Source organism: Protopterus annectens, chromosome 11.part0, assembly GCF_019279795.1.
Source record: "Protopterus annectens isolate FY-2018-M chromosome 11.part0, PAN1.0, whole genome shotgun sequence".
In the NCBI taxonomy this organism is placed as follows: Eukaryota; Metazoa; Chordata; order Ceratodontiformes; family Protopteridae; genus Protopterus; species Protopterus annectens.
In genome coordinates, this window is record NC_056745.1 from 871,044,203 (window position 1) to 871,061,757 (window position 17,555).

A 17,555-nucleotide genomic window follows, 5' to 3' on the forward strand; every position below is an offset into this window, starting at 1 on the left:
AAAGGAGATAGTGTTAGGTAAAAAGTGATGAAGTAGACTAGTTTAAGTTGTAAATGTTTTGGTATAGAGGAGAAGAAATGATGGTAAGACAGAGGAAGTTAGGTTTGTTATTTAGTGAAGGTATATTCAAGGAGGCTGAGAACAGTAAAGCTAGTTATGATACTAAATTAGCATTCCTTTCTAAAGACAGTCATAAGGCATTCTTTTGATAAGTCTGAAACCTAAAAGTGACTTTCTAGCTGTGTGCCAAACTTATAGTGTATGGTACCACTGACACTGAACCTGAGGAAATTGCTAACCTGCTAGCTGACAGATTTAGTGATAACGTCACCCCCTCCATCCCCACCAACTATATCCCAAAGTATTTCTGATACCAGTCCTCTACAGAGTAGCTCCAAAGAACAGGTCATACAAGCACTCTAGAAGGCCAAAAACACAGCATCTATGGGACCAGATAACATCACAGGTTGCTTACTAAACAATCTAAAACAAGATATAATGGAATCACTTGGCAATCTCTTTAATCATGGCCAGAGCACTGGTTTCATTCAAGTGGAGTGGACAACAGCAGCAGTAATCCCCTTGCACAAAGGGGATCCATTAACCGAGCCTGGAAACTATAGACCCATTAGCCTAACCAGCCTTATCTGCAAGGCCATGTAAAGAATCATCATGGACCTTATTAACAAGGACATAGGCAAACTTCACATTCTTGACCAGACCCAGTCTGGTTTCATCAAGGTTAGATCTTGCTTATTAAATGTGATGGACTTCTTTGAGAATGCCACCAAAGCCCTGGATGAAGGCAAGCCAGTGCATACTGCCTATCTTGATTTAGCCAAGGCTTTTGACACAATCACCCACTCAGAGATCATTGAGAAACTCTCTCAGCTGGGGATTAACCCATACATCACTAGATGAGTAGCAAACTGGCTCACCGACAGAATGCACACTGTCAAAGTTGGGGAGTCCACCTCCACCATTAGACCAGTTACCAGTGGAGTACCACAAGGATCTGTGCTGGGCCCTCTACTGTTTGGAATCTATTTCTCTGAAGTCAAGGTGAAAGTAGATGGGCTGTGGCTTACCATGTTTGCAGATAATTGTAAACTAGGCACAATTATAGAGTCCCACAATGATGTTAACATATTACAGAAGGGGCTGACACAGACAAATGACTGGTGTCAAAGCCACAGACTAAAACTAAATGTAGAAAAATGCCTCATGATCCCCTTTGACAAAGAAATAGCACCTGCTAAATATGACATACATAGCACCCATCTGAGCTCAAACTGAGTAGTGCAAGACTTGGAAACACAAGTTAATAGCAATCTAAACTTCAATTACCATGTATCTATGGTGGTAATGAAAGCCTTCTACATTGAGCAGCTAGTAAATAAGGGCATTGTATCCAAGACTAAGGAGGTTATAAGTCTGTTGTACTCGACCCTTATCTGACCCCTAATTGAGTACAGTGATCCCTTCTGTATAAACCTGACTGGACATCTGCAGCAACTGGAGAGACCACGGAGGTTTCTAACCAAGAGAATCCGGAGCCTCCAAAACATGACCTACATTGAAAGACTGAAAGCCCTGTCACAGTACTCTATATCATACAAGCTGCTGAGAGGTGACCTGTGCCTGGCCTATATAGCAGTCTCTCACTTTGCCATAATGGATATGTTGCACATCTGCAAATCAAATGGGACAAGAGTCACTCACTCCAGGGATCTCAACCTAGCCTGTGACATTAACAGAACATGCTGGAGAGACAGATATATATCTCCCAGACATTGCCACTCCTCTGGAATAAGCTCCACCTTTTTGTTAAGCAGAGCTCTTCAATGACCCTATTTAAGCACAACCTTGACAATTGGATGGGTTACCATAAATTCACCTCAGGGGTAGCACCCATGTCCCTCATGGACAGAGGCAGTCCATGCTGACAATATAATTGCTCTGCTAACAATGATCATCTAGCTATGGTCAATTAGGGTACATGTTTTTTTTACATGGCTATGCTTGCAAAGGCTTTAGGGCCATTAGCTTAGTAACCTCCTATGAACTTTTGAACCTATAACAACAAATGCTTTGCTAATCTTGATCAGTTTATACTTTAAGTCAACCATATTCCTCTATATCGCAAGAACCGAGATGCAGCCCCTGTATATGACTCTGACATGCTTGATTACATTATCACAGTCATTATAGGAAACCTTTATATTTTCAGTGGCTTAATTACTATGTTTAATCTTAGCATATGTAGACTTTCACCTTGTTCAGTTTTATAAGTAAAGAGTTGATGCAACTAATCAATCATAAGAGCTTTTCCATTCCAATATAGTGATTTTTGGTTTTAATGATGGATTAGCATATGAGTTATTAACTTGTTTCCTTGAAAATGGTTCCAGGTGGCTCTGCATATGGTATAGTTTCTTGAGGTATGTGTCCATTATTACTAGAGGACTTTGGGGTAAACAAGCTATTACCATAGTTTAAATATTGCTAGAAGTAAAGGGGTTTCCATGACCATTTTATGTGTGGATAGCCTTGCTTCTAGTTTAAGTCAATATCTCAATATCTTATACACTTATACATCATACTAGGAATAACCAGTTCCAGGTATGATGTAAGAAATACTTGAAATAACTAGTTCCAATTGAATGAAATCTTTCAGAGACCACCAAAAAATTTAGGAATTGCCTAATACGTCCAAGTGCAAAAAGGCTGAACATGGAAAAATAAGATGTTCCTTTCATTTTTTGATCTAGAAAAAAGTATGTAGAATTAGGATATAGAGAGTTGGTTGTTGAAAAGTTACAGGGAGATTATGTTATCTACCTAACACCTCATATAGTCAGCAGTTTGCTTAGAAGGACAAACACAGGTAGATACAGGGTTGAGTTTTTATACTAGTGGTTTTAGATGCAAGAAAATCACAGATCAGGGTGATGGTGATGAAGGTGCTGATTCAGAAGGGTATGCAATCATTAAAGGCTTGCTTAACTGTGTCATCTAAGTATATTCACTGCTCCTGAAGTTTTCTGAAGGTAGTCAGTATAATGTCTGTGGAAGGTAAATTAATTTAATTAATTAAAAGGGGTGCCTTCATAAAATTATATTTTCCTATTCAACACAAAGATCTGATGAAAGAAGCCTGGGAGAAAATCCAGAAGTGAGGTTAACATGGGACAGTGGTACTACTATAGCCACCAAGTTCAAGAATGCAATAAAAACAGGTCCGTGGATAGGTAGAAACTAACTTGCTTTTCTCAGTGATCACTGTACTCTTACAAAGGCAGTTCAGATCATTTTTCTCAGGCAAGCCTTTGAACATTTACTTTTCCTCTAAATAAAAATGCCCATCATTAACTCCTACCGCAGTTTATAAACAATCAACATCTTATTGTACCTACAACTTAGCAAATACACATAATTATTTACAAAACACGTCATGCTTGATATATTTGCGTGATCATTATTTACATCAGATATGGTTATGGATCTGATAAACTGCATAGTCCATAGGCATTTTTGAACACTTATGTTATCATCAGTCTCTTCTGAGGTGCCCTAGCTTTATACACTACATAGGTCAAGTTTGTAAATAATTTCTGAGTCCAGGCATCCCTGAATCTGTTATGAATGGAATTTTTATTTTCTTTATACCATCTTTACATCCTTGATCTGGGCATGGTAAAATGTTAGTATCATAATAGTTGTTATCTTTTCTACTTGTGGTCTTTCTTGTGCATAGATTTTATCAGCCTTATTTTCACTTGTGTACAAAGCATTCTTAAAACAGTGAAGTGAAAGGGCTGTGCATCACATTAGCACAAATGATAAGTTTACAAGTTATTAAATCCATTGCCTTAGCTTACGTAAAGTATTCTTCCCTGGATCCCAGCCATTTGTGACAGAGTCTTTTTTTGTCCAGCTAGATCTTTGTATACTAAATTCACACCTGTGTTAAATGTGCTAAGGATACAATGTTGGAACCCACCTCTAATGCATAGCTGCCCTACAAATATTATCCCCAAAATGGTGTCCTCCAAAAAACATTTGATCAAAGTAAAAAAAAAAGAAAGAAAGAAGGACATAAATAAAGAAAAAAAAAACATTCTTCCTACTAAATTGCAACTTACTTTGTGACCACTGCATCTTAGTGAAAAGTTAATTTTAGTCAATCCATAATTTTAACAACTTTTGCCAAACCATTCAATAATTAGTGGAGATATTGTGAGCACCAGTAATCTGATTAGCTGTGGTGAACAATTTGCCTTACAAATCTGTCATGTTTTTGTTTTTACTGCATGTCATATGGTAAGGATTTTTAGGTTATTTCAGAATGTGGGGAGCAATGTGAAAAAATGTCCTTCTTTTCAAACTGATCTGGGTTGTTGATGTGGAATTTTTGCACCAAATCTGACTGGCTATAGATTACATGATGATTTTTTTTAACAGAACTTTGGAGAATGACTACTAAATGCATAAAATGTCAGTTTTATTAAAAGCTGAAATTATGAAACAAAAATTTGATCAGCATTTGATGTTTGTTGTATGATACTTAAATTCTAATTCTGTATTGCAATCTGTTAGTTATGGGCAATATGTATTTGTAAATGACAGCATGCATTATATATCACTACATTTCCTAAATTTGTGCATGTCACCATTTTCACATGCTCATGCATAAATGATTATGATTTATGTTAAGTGGAATTAATGCAAAATTGTGTCTCACAAGAAGTGTTCTCTTTACTTGAGTCATTAATCCGTACAATGGTAGATAGCTCTATGAAGAAATTCAAGGGTAAGTGTGATGAGTGTTACAGTGTTACACTATGATTTACCAGTAGATTACTGTGTGATATTTCATGTAGTGGATGAGAAAAACAACTTTTCAACTGGGGACTGGCAGTGACAGTCAATAAAGCTGCCCTTTCTTATCAGTCATCACCTCCAAATGGCATTTTTTATTCCTTTACCTTTTGAAACCAATGATCCATCAGTGAGTTTTGCAGTTAATCCCTGCCATTTCCCCATTCATGCATGCACCTCCTGATTGTTTTACTCATGTGCTTTGTCAGACCCTAGTAGTGCCAACTTTCAATGAACCAGGCCAGCTGCCTGCCAGTGATTATAATCAGCTTCTGATTACTGATGTGGATCTTCTGCTAAGCCTTATTCAAGTACAACATCTGTCTCTTTGGAGAGGTATAGTATGGTTATACCCTGAAATGCACTTTCTCAGAAGAGTAGGGCAATGTGTACAGCATAAATGGTTGTACTCATATGACTGGGAGAGGGTAATCGGACTTTACAAGCATTATGCATATTATAAGCCGTTGCTCTCTTGGAAATGTGGCTTTTCTATGAATGGAGATTTTAGTTTCAACACATTGTGCATTTCTAACTGGTGGACAGGTTGTGCAGCACAGCCTCTTTCCAATCCAAAATCCTTTTCTTCTATATTTTGTCAGTATATTCTTTAAATCACAGCAGCTTTCTGGTGCATCTATGGATATTGTGTGAAACCCTATGAATAAACAGTTTGATCAATCTTGAGGGGAGTTTCAAGTGACACTTGTTTAGAGTTTAGTTTATTAATTTCTTAACCAGGAAAGTGAAATGTGAGAATCGAATGGGAGAACCTCTTGCTGTGAGGCAACAACACTACTGCTGCACCACCTGTATATCCAGCAAGTAATAATAATAATGATAATACTATTATTATTATTATTATTATTATTATTATTATTATAAAAATATAGTTTTATAATAATGATAATAATAGTATTATCATTATTATTATTACTTGCTGGATATGCAGGTCAATTCTCAAGGTGTCATTGATCGTGGGACCTAGTAGTTTGGTGTGCGAAATAACTTCGGTTGTGGTATTCTTTGATGAGAAGATTGTGCATCTTACTCAGAGAAAGATAACACTCCAAAGAAATAATGCCACTAAAAACAATGTGTTGAAGAGAGTATCTATAGGTAAATTCAGTAATTTAAGTAGTTTTGAAAGAAAATTAATGTTGCCGTGAATATTTTGAGTTGTGCTATACTTAACGGGCCGTGGAAAGGTAGGATAGTGATATAGTTAGGTATTGGTAATATTCAAACAGTTTGAGAGAAAAAGAGGTTAGAAAAGACAGAAAAAAGAAGCTGAGAGAAGTGCTAACTGCTGTGCTTGGTTGCTGACTGCTGGATGGTGACTTATTTTTGATTGAAGGTGACAGTTACAGAGTAGAAGGTGTGGTTCAGTATCCAGGGGCTCCTCCAGTCATTCTAACACCCATGTGTAGTAACCTGAAAATAAATAATAAAACAAATATCACCACAACAGGCTGTTACAGAGGAATATAACCTTAAATGTATTTAGAGCAAAGTATGCATGATTCAATTTGCATTTCTGCTTTGTGAAGTTCTCTAGGTGGCAAAAGGGGCCAAGGTTGACTCTTTTATTTACATGTGTTATTACTCCGGTAAGATGTAAAACTACTCTGCATTCAAAGTGCTGGTAGGCACAATTCACCATGCATTCCCACTGTGTTTTGGAAACTTCACTACATAGTAGGAGGCATCCTGGCTGACACATTTTTTTAACTTTGGTGACTAGAAATAAAGCTGGAGGGAAATGGATGATGTACTAATAAAAACTGGATTTGGTATCAATGACTCTTGGGCATAACGTGGTTCTGGCAAGGGATCTAAATTTTGTCATATGAAATTGACTGTTACTTCTTTCAAGCCAATCATTTAAATAACTTGAAATATTCGGGTCTATATTACATCGTCAAACTTCAAAAAGTTTGAACGATGTAATATCGAACCCACATGTCTGAAACATGAAAATAGCAAAGCCACGGCATATCAATTTTTTTCCCAGGGAAAAAAATTGATGGAATGTTTTCGGGACTTTGCTATTTCCTCCACTGTGGTGTGATCTCAGAGTTGGTATATTTAAGTAGGGGGGTGGGGGCACAACCCCCCCATGTGTGGGGTGTGGGGGTGAAGCCCCTCACTTTAGTTTAAGTTTAAGGTTGCAGGTTTTGTGTGTTCGCTATTTACATGTTTCGGACATGTGGGTTTGATATTACATCGTTCAAACTTTTTGAAGTTTGACGATGTAATATAGACCTGAAATATTCATCTTTGAATACTCCTGTTTCTAGTTATTGTTACTTCAACAAAAGCAACTTCTGAACAACAACCCATCATATGTAAACAATGCACATTCTTCTTTAAGAAGGGGGTGCCTTAAAGAACTAATTGCAACTTTATGTTGAAGGTGGTCTTCACACTGTGTGGGAAACTTTAAAAACGCTATGCTATGTGTATTTTCATCTTTGTAGTCTGATTCAGAATGCTAAATTGAAAATATTTACTCAGCAATGCATTACTTTATTCTTGTAGAATTGTGTTATCCTTGTTTAGTGTTGGATACTATTTTTTGTTCAAAGAACACTGGAGATGTTTTATTGGAAACCTTAAAAACTGGAAGCCTGTCATACATGCCTGCCCTTCAAGAGTCCTGCAATTCTAAAAAGTATATTTTAATTTTGAATAAATATTGCAAAAGCTGAAAGTTGCTAAATCTTTTAAAGCATTTTGGCTAGGGGGGAGTGTGCCCCACACCCCTACTAATTATGGAAATTAACTCTGAGATCACAGAACTTTCGAGACTACTCCAAGATAGAATAATTTTGGAGTTGATATATATGTGTTCTAACAACACATATTTCACTGTAACAAGACTATCACTTACAGTCCTACTAATCGGACACGGATATCCTTCAGAAGGGACTCACGGAAACAGATAGCTGGTGCCAGAGCCATGGCCTGAAGTTAAACGCCAAAAAATGTATAGTCATACCCTTCGGGAAAAACAAGGTAACCCCAAGCTATCATATAGGTGGCAATCCACTAAGCACAGAAGAGGTTATCAGGGACCTGGGGACCCAGGTTGACAGTGGCCTTTCTTTTGACACTCGCGTTGCTAAAGTGGTTAGAAAGACCTTCTACATTGCCCACCTGATCATGAAGGGATTCACATCCAGATCTAGTGAGGTCATTGTTCCCCTGTACTCTTCACTTATCAGACCAATGATCGAGTACAATGCCCCATTCGGGATGTATCTCACCCGACATCTGCAGCAATTGGAGAGACCCCAAAAGTTCCTCACCAAAAGGATAAAGGGACTCCAAAATCTGTCATATGCTGCCAGATTGAAGAAACTCCAGCTCTATTCAGTCGCATACCGTCTGCGCAGAGGTGACATGTGCCTGACATACAAGGCCATGTCCAACCCGGAATTAATGGACATGCTCCACCTCAAAAAATCCAAATCCACAAAAACCACTAGAGCAAGCGACTTAAACCTTAGCACGGATATAAATAGGACGTGCTGGAGGGATAGATTTATCACTCAGAGACTCCCTATGCTGTGGAATAAAATCCCGGTCCATGTGAGGCAGAGCACCTCGCTGACTCTGTTCAAGAGAAATCTAGACCTGTGGATGGGAGATCGTAGGTTTACCCCGGGAATCATCTCTGTGTCACTGCTGGACAGAGGCACAACAAACTAATGGGCACAGTATTTTTTCATATAAGGGGTGGCATAAGCCACAAAAAATTGGGCTAGGCTTATAAATGCCTTAGGGCAGATAGCCTAGTATAAACCTATGAACCTATGAACCTATAATATCAACATGCATCCTTACAAATACAAACTTTGACTACCACAGGAAGTATCGACTTCTTCTTCATTTTTGCTTACCACTGTTTATGGCATATACTTTTTTATATATAATTGATTGATAGTGTACTCAATTAGTCATTAATGACTGCAGTTCATGATGAAGTACATATGGATAATGTGTTCAGCTTTCTGAATAATTACATTTGGAAATACTTATATGATTATATGTATATCTCTATACTGATATAATTTTAGTCTTCTACATCTTGCTAAGTCTCCTTTATGCTGCCACAAGAGCTGTGTTTGGTATACTTTCTCTCTGATTTGTCTTTGGCAGCAAAAAGGAACAGAATACATGTCTTCTTCTGACTTACAGTAGAGATACCCCCTAACAGTCCCAGCTTGATTCCATCAGTTGCTTATTACAGTAAAGGTGTATGAATCCCAACAAAGATGCTATTCTTTATTCATCTACAGTTATTGTAAATGATGCACATTGTTCCTTAATGAAGAAAGCACTAATTCCAATTGTACAACTAAGGTGGCCTTTAAATTTATCTTACGTCAGTTGAGCCAGCATCCTATTTCTCTCCCAAGTAGGAAAACTAAGCCAAAAATTATATTCCCTGCATAGAAATGAATGGAACTTGGAGTCATCTTCCACACAGGATAGAAATCTTAAGGCAGACTGATCAAAAATAGGTTAAAAGGCCAAAAGAAAAATAAAAGATCACAAAAACACTTAAAAAAGTATTCAGGGGCATGCCTACCTGCACCCCAGATCCCAAACTACTTATATATACCAATTGCAAGACTGAACAACAGTGTGAAAATGGCATGTTCTCACTCAATCCTATATAGCAATCTTACACAAACAGAAGGTGGCATTAAGTGAATGCTGTCTGTTAAGCCAGCAAACATAGATTTGCTGCTTTGAACATGAGATGAGATTCAGTTGACTTGATCAGAGGTTGAGTATTTCACTTTGGTTGCAGGTGTACAACAGTAGAGTTGAGCATTTTATTTCACTTATGTATTGTTATACTGTTGTTGCTGCATTAATTGAACGGTGTCTGACCACTAACTGAAAGCATCATGCAAATGTTTTTAAAATTCTTCCCCTTAAAGAATATTTATTTATGTATCATTATAAGAACTGTCAAACTGATCACTTTATAAATGTCATGTTACAGTGGTGTGGCCAAGATGGCAAGCAGCAGCACAGGGATCTTGCTCTGCTTTTTTATATATTTTGACAGGATTAAACATTCATTTTGATCAAAAAAACATTAAAAAAGCTGAAATATTGTTTTGGAAACTACTTGGGCATTTGGTGAAAAAAATATATATTTTAAATATTTTCCTATCAAAACTTCAAGTTAACATAACTGTAAAAGGAAGATGAGTCAATCAAAGGCAGCATCACAAGAAAATTCAGTGAAGAAGGAGCTACAATCTATTCTTAGTAGTATGCAAAACATATCCCTAAAACTGAATACATTGGTCTCCAAAGTTGACACTAAAATGACTATAAGAACCAGGTATAACTAATCAAAGAAGCAGTTAAACAACAGAAACTTCAAATATCTGCTGTGGAGAATTCTATTACTAATAATGATGGCAGACTTACAGAAGGAGAACATAATATTGATTTTATTCTTCAACAAAACAGTAAATTTTTTGAGAAAATTGATGATTTAAAAAAGAGGGCGAGGAGGAATAATGTCCAGATCTATGGAGTTCATGAGAAACAAGAAGGAGATAATATGGTAAACTTTTTAACTTCTTGGATTCCAAAAATATTAAACCTTCCTGAAGTCTAGTCATATGGCATAGAGAGGGCTCACAAATCCTTGATTGTAGTAACTTCAGTCAAGAAACCCTCAAATCCAAGATCCATAATAGTGAAATGTATTTCTATTGAAGACAAGGACTTTGTTTTTAAAACTGCCTGGACTGGATCACCCACCAAACTTGGTTACTCTCTTATTAGATTTGACAATGATTATTCATCTCTGATGGTCTTGAAATGAAAAGCATGTATTCTTTTGTTAACATCACTGAAAAAAAGACAGAATAAAAACTCACCTGATTTATCCAGCAAAACTGAAATTAATTTTGCCACATGGAGGAAAAACATTTGATTCCCTGGAAGATGCAATTTCTTTCACCAAGAAGATTCATTTACTTAATTTCACTGAAGATATGGACTTGAGCACATCATAAAAAAGACAGGCTACAAGGAATGAATGGGTAGCAAAAAAGAACAACAAAAAGATCAGATATCTAGTTGCTTGTATTTACTCTGATTTAAAGTAGTTTGTTTTCTGAATCACATTTTTAAAGGACAGACATCAAAAAGTCAATTGTTTTTCCTCTTATTTCATATAATAATTATAGATTAAAGGTAATAGTTTCCCTGTTACTGTAACTCATCTTTTTTTCACTAGAGGGGATAAAGTACATAAAAATAAGTCATTTAAATTGTACTAATATGAATCTATAGTTAAATACTAAAGTAAAACAGTTTTCATTTTTTCTTTCTTTTCTGTTCTCTTATCTTATCTTTCTTAATAATACTTTACCAAATGGGAAATTTCAATAAGATGGGTCTAGTTTAAATGCTTTTTGGACCATTAGGATATGAGTGAAGAATGAGCAATTTGAAATCTTTATACCAGGGGTGTCCAACCTTTTGGCTTACTGGGGCTGCATTGAGTGAACAGAAATTGTCTTGGGGTCACATAAAATATATCAAATAGTTAACTCTTTTGCTGCAGCAGGCGACCAAAGTCAACCTTCTGGCTGTACTGTAGGTGCATTCGAACAATGAATAAATGCAATAAATGTGTAATATTTGCCTTAAAATTCTATTTCTCATTCTAATTCTTAATCAAACAGTTAACTCTAACATCTTAGTTAATATTCAAATCACAGGATCCTTGCACACATTATTAGGGACATGCATATATGTATGTGTTCCTTGATTCACCTTACTTCTTTTTCTTTCGGCTTTTCCCGGTTAGGTGTCGACACAGCGGAACTCCAGTCCGCTAATGATTGGCAGTAGATTTTTACGATACTGAGGTGTCAGCTCAATGCCCAACCTTCAACAAAGGCATGCCCATTCATGCATGTCTTTCGAATGCCACTCGACCGTGAGGAGGACATGCAGACTCCACACAGAAGGTGCTCCAGCCAAGAATCAAACGGGAGAACCTCTTGCTGTGAGGCGACAACGCTACCGCTGCACCACTGCGGCTTACACCTTACTGATTGTATTAAATTATATTCCTTGTATAATACAGCATAACTTGTTAGAATGTGTTTTAAATTTGTAGTTTTGAACAGTCTTCTGGTAAGCAGTGAAACAAAATGTATGAACCAATAATGACAAAACTACCAATTCAGAAAATTTCAACCATAAAAGACCTCTCAAACGTCTGTCATTACAATCCACCAATATCAGTAAATATGCAAAATCTCTTAGTAAAGTTATAATAATTCCACATTAAAGGGATCTGTAACTAATGAAGAGGTTGCTAACAGCAAACAACTTTATATTTCATTGTTTCATCTACAAATAAAGTGTCTGTTGCCCTTGAAGAATAAATTGCCTATGTTACATTAAAAAAATGATAAGCTAGTAATATTGCAATAGGGAACGGATGTAAAATCTTCACTCAACTCCTTGAATCATAAATGGTGGTATGGGTAGAGAATTACAGATCTTGTTCCTTGTACCCAAGATACAGGGTTTGAGACTGAGTGACACTAACCACCAGGTATACTTAACTGGGGCATTTATACACACACACACACACACACACACACACACACACACACACACACACACACACACACACACACACACACACACACACACACACACAAGCTGGAAGTAGATGCTTGAAGATAGAACCTTGTACATTAGTAAAAAAATAAATTATTTGTAAAACAAAAATCATGTACAGACAGATAAAGTGCCTTTCTCAAGGTTACACAATAAACAGGTAGAGTTGTAACAGCCCATAATATGCTCTTACAGTGTGCACTCAACATCCATAAAGAGTAAATGAGACAATTACTTCTAAAAAGTCTGAAAAAGAACATGGTGGACTCGTCATTTTGTTCTGCAATTCTGTTGCACGTTAACATAATTCCTCTCACTATATACCACTACTACAAATATACAACTCTAATATTTTAAAAACTTCCCAGTTATGAAAGCCAACACACAAGAGTACATTTGTGGCAAAAGTGTGCTCATCATCCAGCAGCAATATGAATATGCCAATGAGTAAAAGAACAAATACTTAAGCATGCAAGCTCTGATCTCAACCACTCTGTCGAGATTTTAGCTAAAGATTTTATACAAAAAAGTGTCAGTTTTACACTAACAAATCTTGTGGTAGAGCTAACAGCACTGTCAGTAATTAATGGGGGAAGCATGCACACATGAAAGAGCTGCCTGCTGTTACTCTACCAATGAAAATCAGCTCTCTGCATGTCCACAAACCTTGGGAAATGCAAATTCAAATATATTACTAAATCATATCCAGGTGACACATCCAAAAAACAAGATTATTGTCACTGTTGAAGTGACACCCTGACCCCATGTTCAAAATGGGGAAAAAAGTGGTAGAGGATGGATGGCTAGGCACAGTACAGTGCTACTGTGTTCAACAGACCATCAGCATGATACAACATTTCAAAGCACACTCAGTAAAAGCAACAATCGTATACCTGCCATTGTGATTTTTTTTTTAATATAATCAAGAACATTAAAGTAAATTGTGTTTATATCACCTGTCTTGCTATGTCCACTGTATGGAAAACACTGTTAGAAGGCATGATTAAAAAGTGAAGCAACATTTCATTTTCAAAGTTTAAAACCTGTAAGTGCTCCCAAATGCTCTTAACAAATCTGCATACACAATCAGCAAATAATCTGCAGGGCAAATCTTGGACATGTCCAATCAGCCAGACCCGTGGTCGAAGAAAGAGCGCCTAAAAACTGGGGATATGAACTTACAATGTAAATGGTCTTGAAGTACACTAAAAAATCACAATTAATTCAATTCTTGTTTTGTATAACGAACATGGAGTTTGTGCATGGCAAAACATGCACAAAATAAGATAAAACGGCATAATCAAAGATGCGTTTTTTTATGTTATTCACCAATTATCACTACCCCACTCTTTGGTACAACACTCATGCTGACTAATCTCTAACATTAAGTGGCATGTTTCTCTGATGTGCTCGACTGACTGGAGATGCTTCGTTGTAAGAGTGGATCTCTCCCAAAACAGATCACTGTACCTATAAAGTGCAGAACAAAACTGACAAAGGAGCAGCTATGCTATACTTCTCTCAGGTTGTTGACAGGGCAAAAAAAAGTCAGAACCTGTATAAACCCTACTAAGACACAGTCAAATAAATGAAAAGTCTGAACAGAAAAATCCCAAATAGCACAAAACATAAAAACAGTCACACAAAGAATAATTGGGAAGCATAAAACTAGTCACTCCTGTTAGCAGTAGATAATCAAAGCCCGTAATTCAACTAAACAACACTTTTCAGCAAGTAAAGAAAGATTTCTGTCCCACTGGGGCATACACCCCACTCACCCTAAGTACACACACCCCAACACCATCATACACTTTTTTCCAAGTTCAGTATCTTCTCTATCAAATACAGTTTAAAGCCTTTTCCCTGAAACTCATCTAGCCCAGGTCATCCTATATGAACCAAAGAAGCTGTTTCTCTGTAGAATTTAAACCATTTTCACTGACATATCACCATCTAACTAAATAGATTATCAGTGATCATTACAGTACAACCAAAAGGTATGTTGCATCTGGATAAATAAATTGAATACAATAATGTTGAATTATACCTTACTGTAAATGCAATGTTATGAGACATCTTTTACTGTCTTCTTGGCATTGTATACCTCTACAGTTAGGTGCTATCTGGCATATGTATCCTCTCTTCAGCGCGAACACACACTGATTCTTCAGCGCAAAAATGGGAAGGGTGCTTTGGCACTTGCACACATTGCTGTTACAGCTCACAGGCATAAAATCTATGTTGCAGTTAAAGGTTGCAGGCCACATAGAGGAGCTCCGAGGGCTGCATGCGGCCCATGAGTCACTGATTGAACACATCTGTTTTATACTTTTCTCTGATTATTTATTAACATTATGTTTATGTACAGTGCTATAAATAGAGGATATAATTGAATTGCAGGAATTGATGTGTTTTGAGTTTCTTTTGAGATTTTGTGAGAATTTTTAACCCTCCTTTTATTTTTATTTAGTCAAAAATGTCCCTTTATTAAAATGTGGCTTGCTGAACACAATCCAAAGCCTTTTAGCTTTTAATGATTTTCTTTGCACCTAATTGTTTAAAAGGTGTCAGAAGAGTGTTTTTCCATCTTGGCTGGAGTTTTTCTGTGGCACTGCTGCAGCCTGAATCTATTTTGAACAGTTCGTGAGGAAGTGCTTGATGACCTTTAACCTCTTCAGAAACAGGAAATAAATGGAACACAAAAACTGAAGGTTAAAATGGACTCTTTTGAGTGTTTAAAATATTAAAATTATATATTTATCTTGTTTAAAAGGAAAACTGTAAGTAGGAATGGAATTTTGACACTCATATCTCCCACTAGACTTTTGGGTGACTTGATGCAGATTTCTGCTTTAGAGACATTTATACTTAAAATATAGAATGGCGAAAAATAATATGGTTCACAAAAGGAAAACATTTGAAGTGGGACACACAAAGGAGTATTCTTCTAAATCTTAAGCACTGCACAAGAGGGTTTCATGCTAGCTATGTGCTATTACATGTTTAACGTTTATATTATCACTATTTAGTATTTTATTTCCTTCCATATTTGGTATTCCTGTTATCATAAATACAATCTTTCATCATTTTACTGAGAGTTAAACTTAATTTAGAAGTAATTTGCTCATACTATGCAATGTTTTTAACACTATTTTACATGACGGTAGCATCCAGCATCTGTTTTCTGTAGGAAACAATGAAAATAACAAAATTCTAATTACATGTAGCTTCATTAAGGTAAGCTACATTCCAGCATAAAATACAAATGCCAGCAGCTTGCTATATTTCTAACCAATCTAGATTCTAAATGTGAATGCACATAGTTAAAATGTATGCATGAAGTTATTCACAAACAAAAAGAATGAGTGATTGATTGGATGATTGTTTACAAGTATTTATGAGGATACTGTAGTAAATTTGAGAATGTAGGTAACATCTTGGGGTAAAATGTAAATATAGGTATTGGTTCATAATCTTTTATTGACATAGTTTAATAAGTGTAAGCAAACACTTTTGATTTATAATGTCATACATATATGACATGAGTGTTATAGTAAATGTAAACATAGACACAAATACCTTAAAAATAATATTTTGTTTATAATTCAAAATTTTCTTACATTTTATAAAAAGTCTGAGTTAAGTTTAACTTCATTGCAGCTCTATTTCACTTTGTTATGTATGAGAATGCTGTTATAAAAGAAAGAGTCTTAAGAATGGACTATATATTTAAAAGATAGACTATGGGCTGGATTCAATAAACCCTATACAAAGTGTACACCAAGTGTACACCGCTCTGAGGAACAGATAACACAGACATAGCACACACCTTTCTCCTAATTTTAGCCTTCCTACTGATATTTTTGCTGCTTTAAATATTGACAGGGATTCATAAAGGTTACCACAAAGTGTAGACTACATGTACAGTTAGCATACTCTTTCTGAGTGACTAGAAAACACAAAAATGAGATAAGAATTTTATTGAATACATATTGTGTACACTTAGTGTAACCTTTGTGTACACTAAGTGTACACTTAGTGTAGGCTTTATTGAATGCCGGGGTATATATGTTAACAAATATGTAATTATAAGTATTAAAAATGATAAATGAATAGTTATTTAAAGTTAGCTTACCTGATAGCTCATATTATATGTTAAGCTAGTTGTTTAGTTCTCTAGTTATGTTTACTAGTAAAATAACATTTATAAAAAGAGTGTAAAATATGTATTTAGGAAAATTAGTGTTATTTACATAGAAGTATGCAATTAGCAGAGTCATGTTGTTGTTAATAAGTGATTTGTATGAATTTCTCATCAAACCATGAATCTTTTTATTCCATGTTGGAGGTTAACAAGGTTTATAATTTCAAATTTTCTTCATCAGTCTTATTGTCTTTGTCCATAGCAAGTTGTTCATATGATAGTCCAAAGATCAAACTACTAAATCATTCTATAGTAGTTCTTAAACCATTGTTTTAATAGATGTCAATATTAATGTGTCCTCTCATTATATATTAATGGGTTAAATAACCTATTAAAGAGAGGTAGTTTAAATAAGTATTTAACATTTTACAAATTTACATCTGTTGTCCAAAGTTCTAAGTAGATTTTGGTTAAAAGATTATTCAGTTTTAGTAGGTTCCCATTTTGGTTCAAAAAGAAGAGGTATTCTTATTCTCTAGAAGAAAATGTTAGGCTTACCTAAGACTGCGGATTCATATTCTATTAAGAATGGTATGTTGGGATTGGTGGCAATAGAACTTGCTTATTAATACCTACTGGATTCCTGTGATTGGTACTAAAATGACTAAGAAATATTTAAGTATTATAACACAATACTCTAGAGGAGAAACATTGATAGTTGGCGACTTGTATTTTATCAGACAAAGACACTACAAATGGTAAACAAATGAGGCTATCTTCTGTAGCTAAACATTTAAACCATTACTTTAATTTAATGAATATGAGAGACGTATTAGATTTAAAACTAGCA